The sequence below is a fragment of the Netta rufina genome (assembly GCF_964035555.1).
Source record: "Netta rufina genome assembly, chromosome: 20".
Lineage (NCBI taxonomy): Eukaryota > Metazoa > Chordata > Aves > Anseriformes > Anatidae > Netta > Netta rufina.
Window position 1 is genome coordinate 6,367,676 of NC_140144.1, and position 13,340 is coordinate 6,381,015.

The window sequence follows — 13,340 nt, forward strand, 5'->3', positions numbered from 1 at the left end:
GAGGGTGGTACTGAGCTGGAGGAGTGCTGGCAATCCCGGTGTCACAGAGCCGTGCCCGTGCTAGGAATCAAATATTTCCCAGGGCGTTAATTCGTGTCTAATTAACAGCTTCTGAGATCCACAGAGGAGCAGCTTCAGCTGGTTCCCGGCCCTCCCTGGAAATGATGTTTTCCAAAATTTCTAGCATCTCCCTCAGAAGACGTCTCTGGAGTTAAATCCTCAGGACAGACTTTGGTTCTTGAAAAATGCATCGCAAGCACATCATCCCCTGCACCACCACCCGAAACTAGGGCAGGCACGGTGTGTCCCCCCCCTCCTACCCGCTGGGAGCTCCGGGCTCCTTGGGCTTGCCTTAGGAGCAAGCCCTGGGTCCTGTGCTGTGGTTGCCCACCTCAAATCCAGCTCCCCTGCTTCCACCTGCCCCCTTCTGTGCCTTTTGTGCTCCTCTCCAGAGCTGTCCTGGTGCCGTGACGGCCTCGTGGGGCTCGGTGCTGCCCTGGGACATGGCCACAGCTCCTCGTGGAGCCCAAGTCTGCTCTGCTGGCACACCCCGTGCACAATTAGGTCTGATTGCTGCAATTAAGGTGGCGCTGGATGGTGTGTGTTGTGATAGGAAGCAATTATATGCAAATAAGAGCCTGTGCAAGCATGAGTAAACGTTTTTTTTTTTTTTTTCTTTTTTTTTTTTCTTTTTTTTTTTCTTTCCTGCTGAACCCCTGTGATTTAAAAGCCATTAAAGGGAGCAGCCTGCGCACCGATGTCAGCAGTTTCCCGGAGCTGCTCGTGGCTCTGAAAGCCATTTGCTCACCGTTGTGTGGCTCGAGCTGCATTCAGACACTTCCCTCCTGCAGCTCTGCTGCCTCTTGCACCATCATTTGGCTAAGACCTGGGCAGGACATCCCAGTCTGAATCCATGGGCATGATCCTCCTGGACATCCTGGTGCACACCAGCAGCTGGTGCACATGGTTCCTGCTGCAGGACCAGGGGTTTTCCATCCTACCTGGGGCCGCTGGCTTCTGGGGAGAGCTTGGAGCAGGCTTGGCACTTTCAGAAGTAAATGAAGTCTCTGCCCCTCAGCATCTCTGCTAATAAAGTGGCCGTAAAAGTGAGAGCTGCTGTTAATGCGAGGACGGACACGCGGGAGCTGCGGGACCAGCAGGTTATTGCCTGTGTCTGTCTGTTGTTTGCTGCTGATGCTGAAGGAAATGAGGGCAGCAAGGGCTGGATGTGGGCCGTGCAGTGTGGCCGTGGGGCCATGGGGCTCGGTGCTCTGTTAAAAGGCAGAGAGGTTGAGAAGGGACAGAGAAAACTGTGGGTTGCTGCGGCTGTGGGATGGGGCCTGGGCAAATCTTTCCCAAGGGATGGACTCAGCAGAGCTCCAAAGTGCTTCGTGAAAAGCCTGGGGTTGTGATCCCACATGGTGCTGCTGGGAAGGGGGTTTCCAACGAGATTTTTTGGGGTGCTGTACGACGGATGCTCTGGGGGCAGAGGGAAAGCTGCAGCCCAGCCATGGCTCTGTTCAGGGTCTTGCTCCTTCAGGGATGCGGGTCCTGAGGCTGGTCCTCAGCCTCGGGGTCTTCTGGCACAGAGTGCTTCTCCTTGGTGCTATTGGGGTGATTATAACTTCATCCCCCCTATAGCCTCCCTTCAAAGTGGGGATTCAGGATGGCTCCTTGCATCCCATCCTAAGCTCTTGGTCAAACATTTGTCTCTCGGGTAAGCGGGGATCTGTGTTAGTAAAACTGCAATTCAGAGCAAGGAAATCACTGAGAAAACAAATATGGAGCCCCAATCCAGCCATTTGTAACACATCACTCTCCTGACAGTGCCGCCAAACAGCCCCAAAAAAAGCTTCAGCCTTGGAATTTTTCTAGCGCGAAGATAAATGAAGGAGATTCATGTCTCTGTTGGTGCTACATTGTTTTGCTCAGCTGGCTGCAGAGCAAATAAGATGCGGTGGTGCATTGATTTGTAGTCGGGGAGCTGTCCTTGCAAACAGACAGGCTGGGAAAAAACTTCATTTGTGACTTAAAAGGGAGAAGGCAGCAATGAGGGTGGGTGATAACAAGTTAGGGGCAGTGTGCGGTGGGTGTGGGGACAGGGCAGGGAACCCAGCACCCTGTTTAGGCTGGGCTGGGTGCTGAGGGCAGGGTCCCCAGCCCAGGGAAGGAGGGGACACACGGAGGGCCTGATCCTGCACCAGCCTCAGCAGGGTGTAGGTCCGAGGGCTGGGCTTGTGCAGGGGCTGCAGGGAGCAGGTGGATGTCAGCGGTGTCACACCTCTCCCCTGCTGTCTAGTGGGGCAAAGGATGCTCCTTAACTTAATGGGTACATGAAAATACCAGATCAACATGGAAAAAGGAAAAATAAAATGGCAAGGGTGGCATGTTTGCACAAAGCTTGGGGTCCTCAGCGTTCTGGTACAGGGGCTTCTCCAACCAAATCCTCGGGGACAGCCAGGGCAGCGCCTGGCCCTGCTCCACGGGCGGTGAGGATGAGGAGGGCGAGGAGGATGCTCTGGGGCTGAGGAGGGTTCCTGCATGGCTGCTGCCCCCCCAGCCCCGCTGGAACGATGGATCCGATGCAACCTTCACTTAGTAAATTCCCCCCCCAGTGCTCTCGAGAGGCAGGAGGTGATGTTAAGGACCCGGTGTTTCCAAACGGAGCCGCGCTGGCTGCGTCCTGGTGGAGCGGCAGCTTGCTTTAACACAGAATGCAAATGAAAAGGTATAAATAAACAATTGCCAACAAATAAGTGTGTGCCTTTAATGAATATTTCATATACAAAAGAAGTCATTGACATTTTGCTGGATTGCTTCAATTAGCTCTTAAGCCTCATGTTCATGCAAATAATAAGCTTGCTTATCATAATGCTTTGTTAATCTGTTTCATAGTGTGAATTTATACAGTAATGCATCACACAGACCTCCTGCTGCATCCCTTATTGGATATAAATGACTTAGTAATTGCTATTGATCATTAAAGAAGTGCGGTGCTATTTTGGAATTAGAACATGGGGGATCTTGGAAAGGCTGCAGGATCGGGGTGGCTGGCTGCACGCAGACCTGGTTTGCATTCAGGGCAGTGACTGACGGGTCCTTGGGAGGAAAAGTCAAAATGTGCCAAGACCGAGTCTGGGGAAAAGCACGGCTGAAGTCATCGCTGGCTTCACACCATGAAACGCTCCTGGCTATGTATTCAGAACACACGTCAATATATTCCATTTCACACATCGATCCCCACTCTGAGTCCAACTTTGCTGGGAGAAGCAGGCAAACGGCCAGGCTTGCAGGGGACAGCTCACAGCCAGGGGTCAGGGCAGGCACCGGGCACAGCCACAGCTGGCCTGGGGTCCCCATCGAGGGCTGAGGGTGCTTCACCTGGAGAATGAACTGATTTTCCAACCTTCAGCTGCAATTTTCAGTAATTACAGCAAACGCACGGTCATGCAGCTTGCAGTATGTGTGATCCCAGCTCCAGATCCCGAAGCCAAGCAACTCACCTTGAAATGAACAAGGCTGGGCTTTCACTTTAAGATCATGTTTTTATATTAGAAAAACCCTTTTCATTTTGCCATTGGGAGTTTTTGCTTTTCCTCCCCAACATTTCCTCTGTGTCCCCACTTCCTCTCACTGGAGGAGCCTTCAACAGCCAGCACCTGCTCGTGGTCCTGCCACGGCTGCCTCTTTGTGTGCCCTTGGGAACCTCTGTGTAGCTCAAAATCCTGCCTGCTGGGGGCTGCCATACCCCTGCTCACCAAACAGGCACCCCACAATGCTCCCCCAGCTGCAGGAGGGGGCATTTCCATGAACAGATCCCCCTAGAAAAGAGTTCGGGGCATTAACTCTTCTCTGCCTCGAAGGGGTGCCCTGGGACTTGGTTAATTAACTTCTTGAAAGGGCCGCGAGATTCCTCCATGACACCGCTTTTATTAAAAGCCTGCATGCACATTTCTCCCCTTCCAATTTACAGCATTTCCCCCCTGGAATGTGCTTTGATTTTTAAGCAATTTATAAGTCCTCAGGCTTTGCCTGGAAGGTAATTTATACTAGTTGGTGTTTTTATGCGTGTGTACATGCGCTGCAGCGCGTTGGGGAGAAACAGAAGAAGCAATCAGCTCTGCTGAGGCTGGTATTGATGGAAGCGGGGGGGGTGGGAGTTTCCTCCAGGAGCCGCCAGCTTGTGCTGGCCTGCCCAGGCTGCTGCTGCCGCGCCAAACTGCAAATGAAGCGAGAGGCTGGGACCTGCCTGAGCTTCCCCAGGTTCCACCTGGGCTATTCGGCCACGTTCCCTGTGGGATGTGGCTTGGGGAGGGTCACAAAAGCCTTTCTGGGCACATAGGACCATGGCATGCACCCATCCGTGTGTGCTGTGTGGCAGGTGGCCCTGCTGCAAGCGCCGTGGAAAGGCTCGCGTGGCTCAGCCAGCGGGTTTTTGGGCAGCCTGGTGCTGGGAAGGTGATGTCTGCAGTCACCATCAGCTCAACCAGTGCAGCTGGCATGACTTTGCTCTTGTTTTGTCACTGGGAAAGCCAGAGGACTTCGCCAACGTCTTTATGTGATGCTAAAATGCTCCCGGAGTCACCCCCAAGCCCCCTGGGCTGTTCCAACGCGATCCTTCGCGCCACGAAAGTAATTTGTTTCGCGGAGTTTTATTTATGCAAATGCCTGGCCGTATTTCATGGCATTCACATCTCCCGAGGCAGGTTTTTAATAAAGGCTGGAAGGCAGGAGCATGGCCAGAAGGCGGGCGGGTCGGAGAGCCGGGAGGTGAAGCGCCGCCTGGGATTTAACGGCACCGCATCGATCCGTGCCACTGCGACGTGACCCCCAGCCCCGGCCACTGCAGCTGCTGGCATTCCTGAGGCTGCTCTGTGGCTGCCCAGCCTTTCTCTTTTCATTTATATTTTAGATCAAACTGCTGTGCACACCGCCGCCAGCCCCCTGCCTCTTGCAGTCCCCGTCCCCTGGGCATTACTCTTGTTTCCTCGTTGTGCAGCCGGTTTTCTCCTCACCGACTGCTGTGAAGCAAATCTCCGGGCATGTCGCAGCGGGAGAAGACAAAGTTGAGCTTGGGGATTTCTTTTTCTGGGTTCAGGGGCCCTAGCATCCCCTTCTCTTCTCGTTCTTGGGGAAATTAGAAAGGTTTGGGGTTGGCTTCTTGGGTTTTCAGGGGTGTTTGACTGCCCAAAGGAGAGGCAGAGCCCAGCACGATATGTGTGTGTACCCTGCTGCAGATACCCTGCATCAGCACCCTGCAGAGCTTTTTCACCACTGAGCTGTGAGAAATGCTTGTGTTTGGCTGTCCAGGAAGGACCAGAAGGGAAGAGCCGATCTTTCCCAAAGCCCTGCCAGCAGAGAGACAGAGGGGTGACTGTGGGCTCCACCAGGGCTCATCTCTGAGCCTCCCAGCCCTCGGTGGTCATCATGAGCCTCAAGGAGAGCATCTCTGCCCAGCAGAACTGATGGATTTTCCTCCTCGGCTTTCAGTTCTGTTGCTTTTATAATTTATTTACAAATTGTATGGAGGTTTGCGGCATTTCCGTTTTTTTAAAACGCTTTTCAAAAATGAGAAAAAAAAAAGCAGTAAAGGGTTTTTCAGCTTCATGTTCTCAGGGGGACACATCTGGCACTTTGAAGAGCAGGCCTTTACGCGGGCAGTGCATTTCCATCAGCAGAAAGCCTTTGTCTTCAAAGGGCTGATTCAACTCTCCACCTGGTCTCCACTCTGTCCTGTTGGAGGGCAGCGATCAGCCCTGCTGCCTGTTTTGGGGAAAATGTCCTGGGGCAGGGCAAAGCTTCTCCTGCAGCAGCTCCCAGGCACAGCCTGCTCAGCCCAGCTGTATCCATTTGTGTCTCCTTCAGGATGGGGCCAGCTGATGCTTGCACCCAAATATCCCCTGGATCCTCTGTCCCCCTCCCACACCCAGTTTGCTCCAGGTACCAGCATTTCTCCTGTTGCTCCTTGCCCAAACCAGAGTGAATAGGAGAAAAAAAAGCCCCCCAAAAAGCCACCTCCCAACAACAGGAGAGGGACTGAACCGGGAGCACCGGGGCTGATCTGCATTTAAAAGAAGGGGAACCAGCAGAAGGGACCAGGCGAGTGGTGCAGGGAGGGGAGCCAAGGGGGGAGATAAAAGGCAGAGAGGCCTGGATTTGCATGTTGTTTTTCCTCATGGCGAAAATCATTTGAAAGCTGATGTACTGCCAATAGGAACAAAAAGAGCCCCATTGGCAGTGCCCCAGGCTCTTCATTTACTCTTTTACAGCGAGGAATACTTATAAAAACTGAATAAAATATCTAATAGGTCTGTTTAGGGTTCCTTGAAAGACGTCTCCATCAAAGCAGCCGGGGTCAGCCCGGTTCCCCCTGCCCCTGCTCGCACCCCCTGGCTGATGCTCCTGGTACCCACACACCCTGCCCGTGCCTGGGACCAGCTTCTGCTTCGGCACAGAGAGGTGCAGGCAGCAAATGTGAGCTCTCGATAAAGGATGGTACTGCTGCTTTTACAGGAAAACCAGAATATGCAATATAACCTACAAAATCATGACATAGCGAATCCTTATTCTTAAATATCCGAAGTAAGGGTGTTATCGGCGAAAGTAGGAAGACTTCTGGGATGTACCTGGAGGAGGGAGGAAAAGGGATGGGGAGAAGCCCTAGGGTACAGGAGGGACGTTTGTGGGGCTGGGTGTTTGCCATGCCAAGAGCATGGGGAGGGAAGGCAGAGGCAGGCAGAAAAATGTGATTACATCGCAGGAGCGAGCGGCGAGTTTTGCAGGGCTCCACACCCCATTAGGCACTTGTGAAACTTGCAGACCATTAGCTGGGGCTTTCAAACTCCCGAATCCTTTCTGCAGCTGCAAACCACTTTTGCTCTGAGTCATGTCCTGGGTGTGACACGAGGCTGATTTCGGCTGCCCCAGCTGCAGCTGGGCTTGGCGACCACCGTGGGGTCTCCAGGTGCTGCCCCACGGTGCTGGGCACAGGGGAGCTGCTGGCATCTCGCTCTGCCTCTCACGCATGCCTGCCTGCAGGAAAACCTCTCTCCCATCCTTTCCTCTGCTAAATTAGCCCGAGGGGTTCATTAACCGGGGTTACATTAAGCAGGGATCAGCTGGACCCACCGACTTGCCAGCTGTGCCGGGGGGAGGCAGCCACGTCAGGCCCCCCATGTATGCCCCAGCTGTTAATTCTTGCCTTGCTGGTGCACGGGTCCAAGCCATAAGAAAATGCAGTTGTTGATGAAATGCAACGATTTTTACCAAACCGATGAGAACAAACAGTGGAAGCACAAGGACCTGGTTCTGTTTTATTCCCGTTTCCTAAGCACGGAGCAATTCAGTAAGAAATGGCTCAGGGACAATGCTGCAACCCAGGGCCTGCACCAGGACACTCTGCACTTGGCTCCTAGGATGCCTTGAAGCCCAGACCTGACCTGCCTGCCCTGGGCGTGCAGATCACCCACTGTAGGATAAAGCCTTTTTCCCCCACGCTGGTTTCTCCCAGCACCGAGGCCAGTGCAAAGCTCCTCTGCAAAATGCCAGCAATTTCCAGCCCTGCACGAAGCCTCCCTTTGCTCTGCATTAAAGTCGGGAACTGCCACCACAGTTGCGATGATGGAAGTGTCCAGCAGAAAAAAATAACCTGGCCGTAAGCTCCCAGGCCATTAACAACTTCCCTGCTTGTAAAGGATCACGCACAAATAGCCGGGCCCTGCTCCCGTCTCCCTCACTCTCGGTGTTGGAGAGGGGGTAGGGAAAGGAGAGCAATCACTGCTGTTAATAGGTGTAAATATTTTAGAGTTTTTAATTAAATATGAGAACCATGCTGGGGATGGGAGCGGGGCCATTCTGGAATATGAGTTATCAAGAATCCGCCTTCCCAGATGTTCACTCTTTCTACCCCGGCCTCCAGGCATTTCAGACAAATAAAACAGAAAATAAATCCAATTTAAAAAACAAAAACAAAAACACAACAACAACAAAATAACAAACACCACAGCCCTGTGTGGCAGCTTGCAGCCTTCAGGATTTTTCTTCTGCCCTGATATGAAAAAGGAATAAAACTGGGGGAAAAAGGGACCTGAGCACGTGAAGGATGCTCACCAGGATTTGGCCGTGACTCCGTGAGACAAGTTGCTGGTCTCAGAGGCAGCTGGATTTGTTTTGCACCAGCCCAGCCTAATTCCCTGCTGCTGCTGGGCTCTGGCAGAGGGGCTGCATGGCACGGATGCTCAGCAAGGAGCAGCTGCTGAGGCTGCTTCTGCTCTAGTGCTTTGGGAAGAGGCTCCTGGGGGGGTCCTCCCTGCGCCGGGGGCAGGCAGTGGTGCAGGGAGGCTGGCGCATGGAGCACCTCCTGCAAGCTCTGCACAGCAATTACGTGGTGCCTCCGGAGAGGAGATTAAGTGGATACAATTGGCCAGGATTGACCTCAATGGATCTCTCTTGATTTACACCAGCTGGGGAGCTGATCCAGGGCGTGCTTGGGCATCCGTTACGCAACGCTTGTCCTCAGAAACCCAGGGCATGGCTTGGATGGCTGGTTCTGTATAAAGGGGAACGGCACACAGCCCCTCTGCCAGGCCCCTGGTGCAAATGAAGATCGAGGCAAGGCAAAAATTCAGCCTGGAAATCATTTATACCACTCACCCTCCACCCTGAGGACCGAGGAGTGGATGTGGATGTGCATTAGACTGATCCGTTCAAGATGCTCAGCTTCATGCTGGGGCCTTCTCATGGGAAAAAACAGCCAGAGCTGCTGATCCTGACTTTCCTCCAGGAGCAGAAAGCCGAGGACACAGCTCAGAGCACAGCTCAGGTCCAACACACGGGCATGGGGGGTGCGAGGAGCCCACCGAGCAAGGCAGAGCTGGCTGCGGGCAGCCTGGTGCTGTGGGAGGTAACAGCCATGTCTGGGGGGGCTGAGAAATTTTGCAGAGAACTCTAATTAATCCAAATCAATGCTGGTACAGTGTCAGAAAGTGAAGCTAGAGCTTTGAGGAAATGAAAACTGCAGAACCCGGGTGAATGTTGAGAATCAAGGAGGAAGAAACGTGGAGGGCTGGCTGCACTGAGTCAAGCAGCGAGGAGCTCTTATTCCTCAGTGCCTTGGAAAGCAGTGTCTGGGTGACTAACTAATAATGTTCTGTGCTGGAGCTGGGGAGCACAGCGGAGCTAAAATGGGCACAGATGGACCCCTGGGTGCTGCAGGAACATCTGCATCTTCCCCAGCAAAATGCATCACCTCCTGCATGAAGATGGTGCCTGGGGCAAAGCGAGGCGCCAGCAGGGAGTGGATGAGCCTCTGCCGTCCTGTGATGTTCGTAATTAGTCTGTTGGGCAGCCTGACATACATTATTCGCCTCTTTGTTAATAGATGTCTCTAATAAGAGTGCCCTTAAGTGACCTCGGCGAACATTCCTCTGCTTCTACCTGGATTTATAACAGCCACGGAGCTGAGCGGTGCCGGAGCTTGGCTTGGTTTGTTCCGTGTCTCCGCTCATCTGCGGGCAACTGGATTCCTCCCATGCAGACTTCAGGGCTAGCGTCTCCTTCAGCAGCTCACAGCACTGGTGAGAGAGATCCCCTGAACCTGGAGTGAACAGAAACCCCCCGGGGGGCTGCCAGCTGTGGTGTATTCATTTAGTGAACCACCACGAACATCCTCCTGGGGCACCACACAGCCCCTCGTGGCTGAGTCCTGAAAGCTTCAGGCACTGTTTGACCCTGCTTTTTGACCCTGTCTTTTCTCTGCAATGCTGAGTGCGCCTCCCCAAATTCCCCCGTGTTCAGGGGTTGCCAAACCTCATCCCTACATCGCTCCTCTTCCATCAGCTTGTCCACCACCTGGCAAGCTGGTTGACCACCAGATGATGAGAATCTCAGACCTCTTTGGTTCCACTCCTCTATAAGCCAAAAGAAGAATCAAGCATCATTACAAACGCTTCTTCACCTCCTGCAGAGCACCCTGAGGGAGTTAAGGCACGCTACGCCTGTCTCTGGTGCGTGGGAGCACCGCTGCCCGAGGGGTGCTCTGGGGCCCGGGATGAAGGCAGTGCCTCCGTTGCCTTTTCTTCTCTCTTTTTTTTTTTGGTGCTGGAGCTGCAGGATCGTGGCTTGAGCTGGCAGTGGGAGGAGGGAGGTGAATTCCCTCGAGGCGTATTTTAAAAGAGCTGCAACAGATAAAATCCCAAGCAAACAGACTTCCCAAGTGGCTAAAAAAGAGGGCCACGGGTAAAACAGAGGGCCGCGGCTAAAAAAAGCTGTCTGCATCCCCTTCACTGCGTGCAAGTGTGAGTGAGCATTAATGTCAGGCACCAAACATTAAATCCACTCGCTTTTATTGTGAGCTTCCCTGTGTGAGCTTTTGGGAAGGCGCTGAGCCTCAGGGGCCATGGTGAGCTCACAGCACAGGGACTGAGGCACTGGTGTGTCCCACTCTGGCAGCAGCCAGCCCTGCTGGGAGCCGTCCTGCTCCCAGAGCAGCCACCCAGGATGGAAACATGGAAACCACCACGCTCTTTCAGAGGAGGGTGGATTATTTTTTTCCCAAAGCCTTCTCTGAGCCAGCACCGCTGGGGAGAGCACTGCAGCAGCCCTCCCTCGCGAGGATGCTGATCAAGTGCAGACCTTCGGGGACCTTTTTTTCCTCCCCAGCTAATTGACTGCCATTTGCCACTGGTAATCTCGCTCGCTCACTCTCATTTCACGACAAAAGACTCAATTCAAGGAGGCATTTTTGGTTAGCAGCTGACCCCGGCTGGTCCCCCATCAGCACCTGTCTGATTCCCTTGCTCGGTAATTGCATGTTTGAAAGGCTCTGGGATTTTTTTTTTTTTTTGCTGGGATTTTTAATTGCATGCTGAAGCCAGCCTAGGGGAATATTTTTATTTTTGGAGCATTGGCTGTTTGGTCAATAGCCTTCTCACCTGAGAAAGTCAGTGCAGGCGTGCAGTCCGACTTCTTAGCAGTAGTGATTTTCCATTAGCCTTTGAAACTGAACCAGCTCCGGAGCTACATGGGAATTCTTTATGGACTGTGCTCTTGATGAATCTGCATCCCGGAGCAATGAGCTAAGCTCTTGGTGAGAGACCGGCTTTGTGAGGCTGCCTCACTCAATATTCCCTCCTGCAGGAAGGGGAAGGAGGGTGGGAGGAGAGGAGGAAGAGAAGGGAGGGTGAAGGCTTAGGGAAAATAACGCGGAATCCTCAAAACTTTCCCCCGGATCTGCTTTGTAAGTTGAAAGCTTTTTTTTTTTTTTTTTTGAATCGACTTTGTTTCAAAATGTTGGTAAATGCACCTGCCCTAAGGCCTGCAGCAAAGTGTTATGTTGAAAGACAAGGTCCGGATCCCTCAGCGAAGACATTGCTGAATCTCTTGGTCCTGCAGGAGAACAAAAAACTTTCTCCTGGGACGCTTCAGCCATGGCAGAGCATTCCCACCAGCCCATCACCTGCGCAGCACATCCCTGGTTTAAAAACGGATTTCTTTCCCATGAAAATCTGAGCTGGCTGCTGCAAAGTGATACCAGCTGAAGCATATATACTGAGCACATTGTTATTAGCCCAAATGCTTTGGCTTGCTTTCCTGCTTTCTATTTTTTTTTATTCATGCTGTCGGCAAGCAAAACCAACCAGCTCCATTATGTATAATTTATTCTGGATTAGATCAAAGGAACAGTTTATGAGGTAGGTTTGGGCATTATTTTATTTTATTTTTTTTACCTTTTTCTATTTTTTATAAATATATATTTATTCTTCCCTCCTTCCACGCTCCCAATTGCCTTTCCTGATGAGCAAACTATAAATTATTCACCAGCCCATACAAGACAAGTGCTTTTCAGGACTGGAAACCAAACCGGTGCCAGTTTTGGGGAACAGAGGTGGAGGCAGGGATGGGGAGAGGTGGGGGGGTATAATGGGAAGGCTCCAGCTCAGGGGGTTCAGGGGGTTCAGGGGGTGCCTTGGGGCCCATGGAGGGGGGAGAGAGGAGCTGGGGGGGCTCTTTTTGACCAAGATGCCCCTTCTGAAGCTGTGCCTTTGCATCAGAAAGTCAGAGGGCTTTTTGGCCCACAGGGAAGCACTTTGCTCTCCGCATCTCGCTTAGCATAAAGCTCCGGGGTCCTGCAACCTGAAACATGTGTTCTTGTAGCTGATGCAGGCCCTTTATTTCCCTGCAAAAGCGTTTTTAAAGCCCAGCAGAATGGCGTGCTCTGGGAACAGGGCCTCTGCTCAGCAGCCAGCTTGCTGGAGCTGGAAAAAGCTGATGGCAATTTAGCAGGACACCGAGCCAGGAGGCATCTGCTCGCCCACACCACCGGAGCCTCCGGGGGAGTTGGGGAAGCGCCCACCCGGAGGAGGCATCCTGCAGGGCTGGGGGATGCAGGGCCAGCCCCCGGCACCCAGCTGGGATGGAGAAACCCAGGGAAGTGCCCGAGGGACCCCTTTGGCCCCTTTCTGGGTGCCAGGCCTGGGCTGGCAGCTGCTGAGCCAGTGGGTTGCTCCGTCTGTCCCCGTGGTGTAATTAAGTGATGGGAAAGCATGGGGGGGGGGGGGAGTTCTGCCATGGGATGGAGAAGCCAGGGAGAGCCCATGCAGGGTCACCCCTGTTGTGGAACAGCATTTTGTTCCCTTTTACCAAGAGGTCTTTATTCTTCAGGGCCCAGACCGACAGCCCTTGGTTGCGCTGCTAGCAAAGAGGCAAAGAGCAGGAGGAGACACCAGAAATACCAGCATGTTACCCCAAAAGCAGCGCTTCCGTTTTTAGTTCATTGATTTTGTTTTTGCAGGTGAGGCCTGGAAAGAGTCCCACAGCCATCAGAGGCAAGAGAGGGAAGCAAAATATCTCCTGTCCCCACCTCTGCAGGTCAAAAGATGCTCAACCCGAACAGAGGCAGTGAGCCTCAGCAGCAAGTGGAGGAATGATTGCTCCTGCTTGCTCCTGCACGACCCTACATGCTTCTGCATGCTCCTGCATGCCCAGGGATGGGCTAGAGTTTGCTTTTTTAGGCAAATTTCCTTATGTTCAAAATTCACTCTTTTTTTCAAGTTCCCTTCCTACAAGCTCCCAGGCTGGGGCAGCAGCAGGAGGCAAAGCCCAAGGCTACGGTCCCAAAGCAAAGCCCCCAGGCATTGCTGGGAGGCATTGGTGGTAGGAAACCCTCTCCAGTCTCTCATTTTGGGGTCTTTTTTGCTGCCACTGCAGTCTCAGGAAAACAGAGCCGAAAGACTTCCATAAAGCACAGGGCAACAGGGTACGGTTCTGCAGCTGCACAAACGCTCCCAAATGACAGCTCAAGGGCACGGAGCGCTTGAACTGCATGCATGAACCTCTGCCTT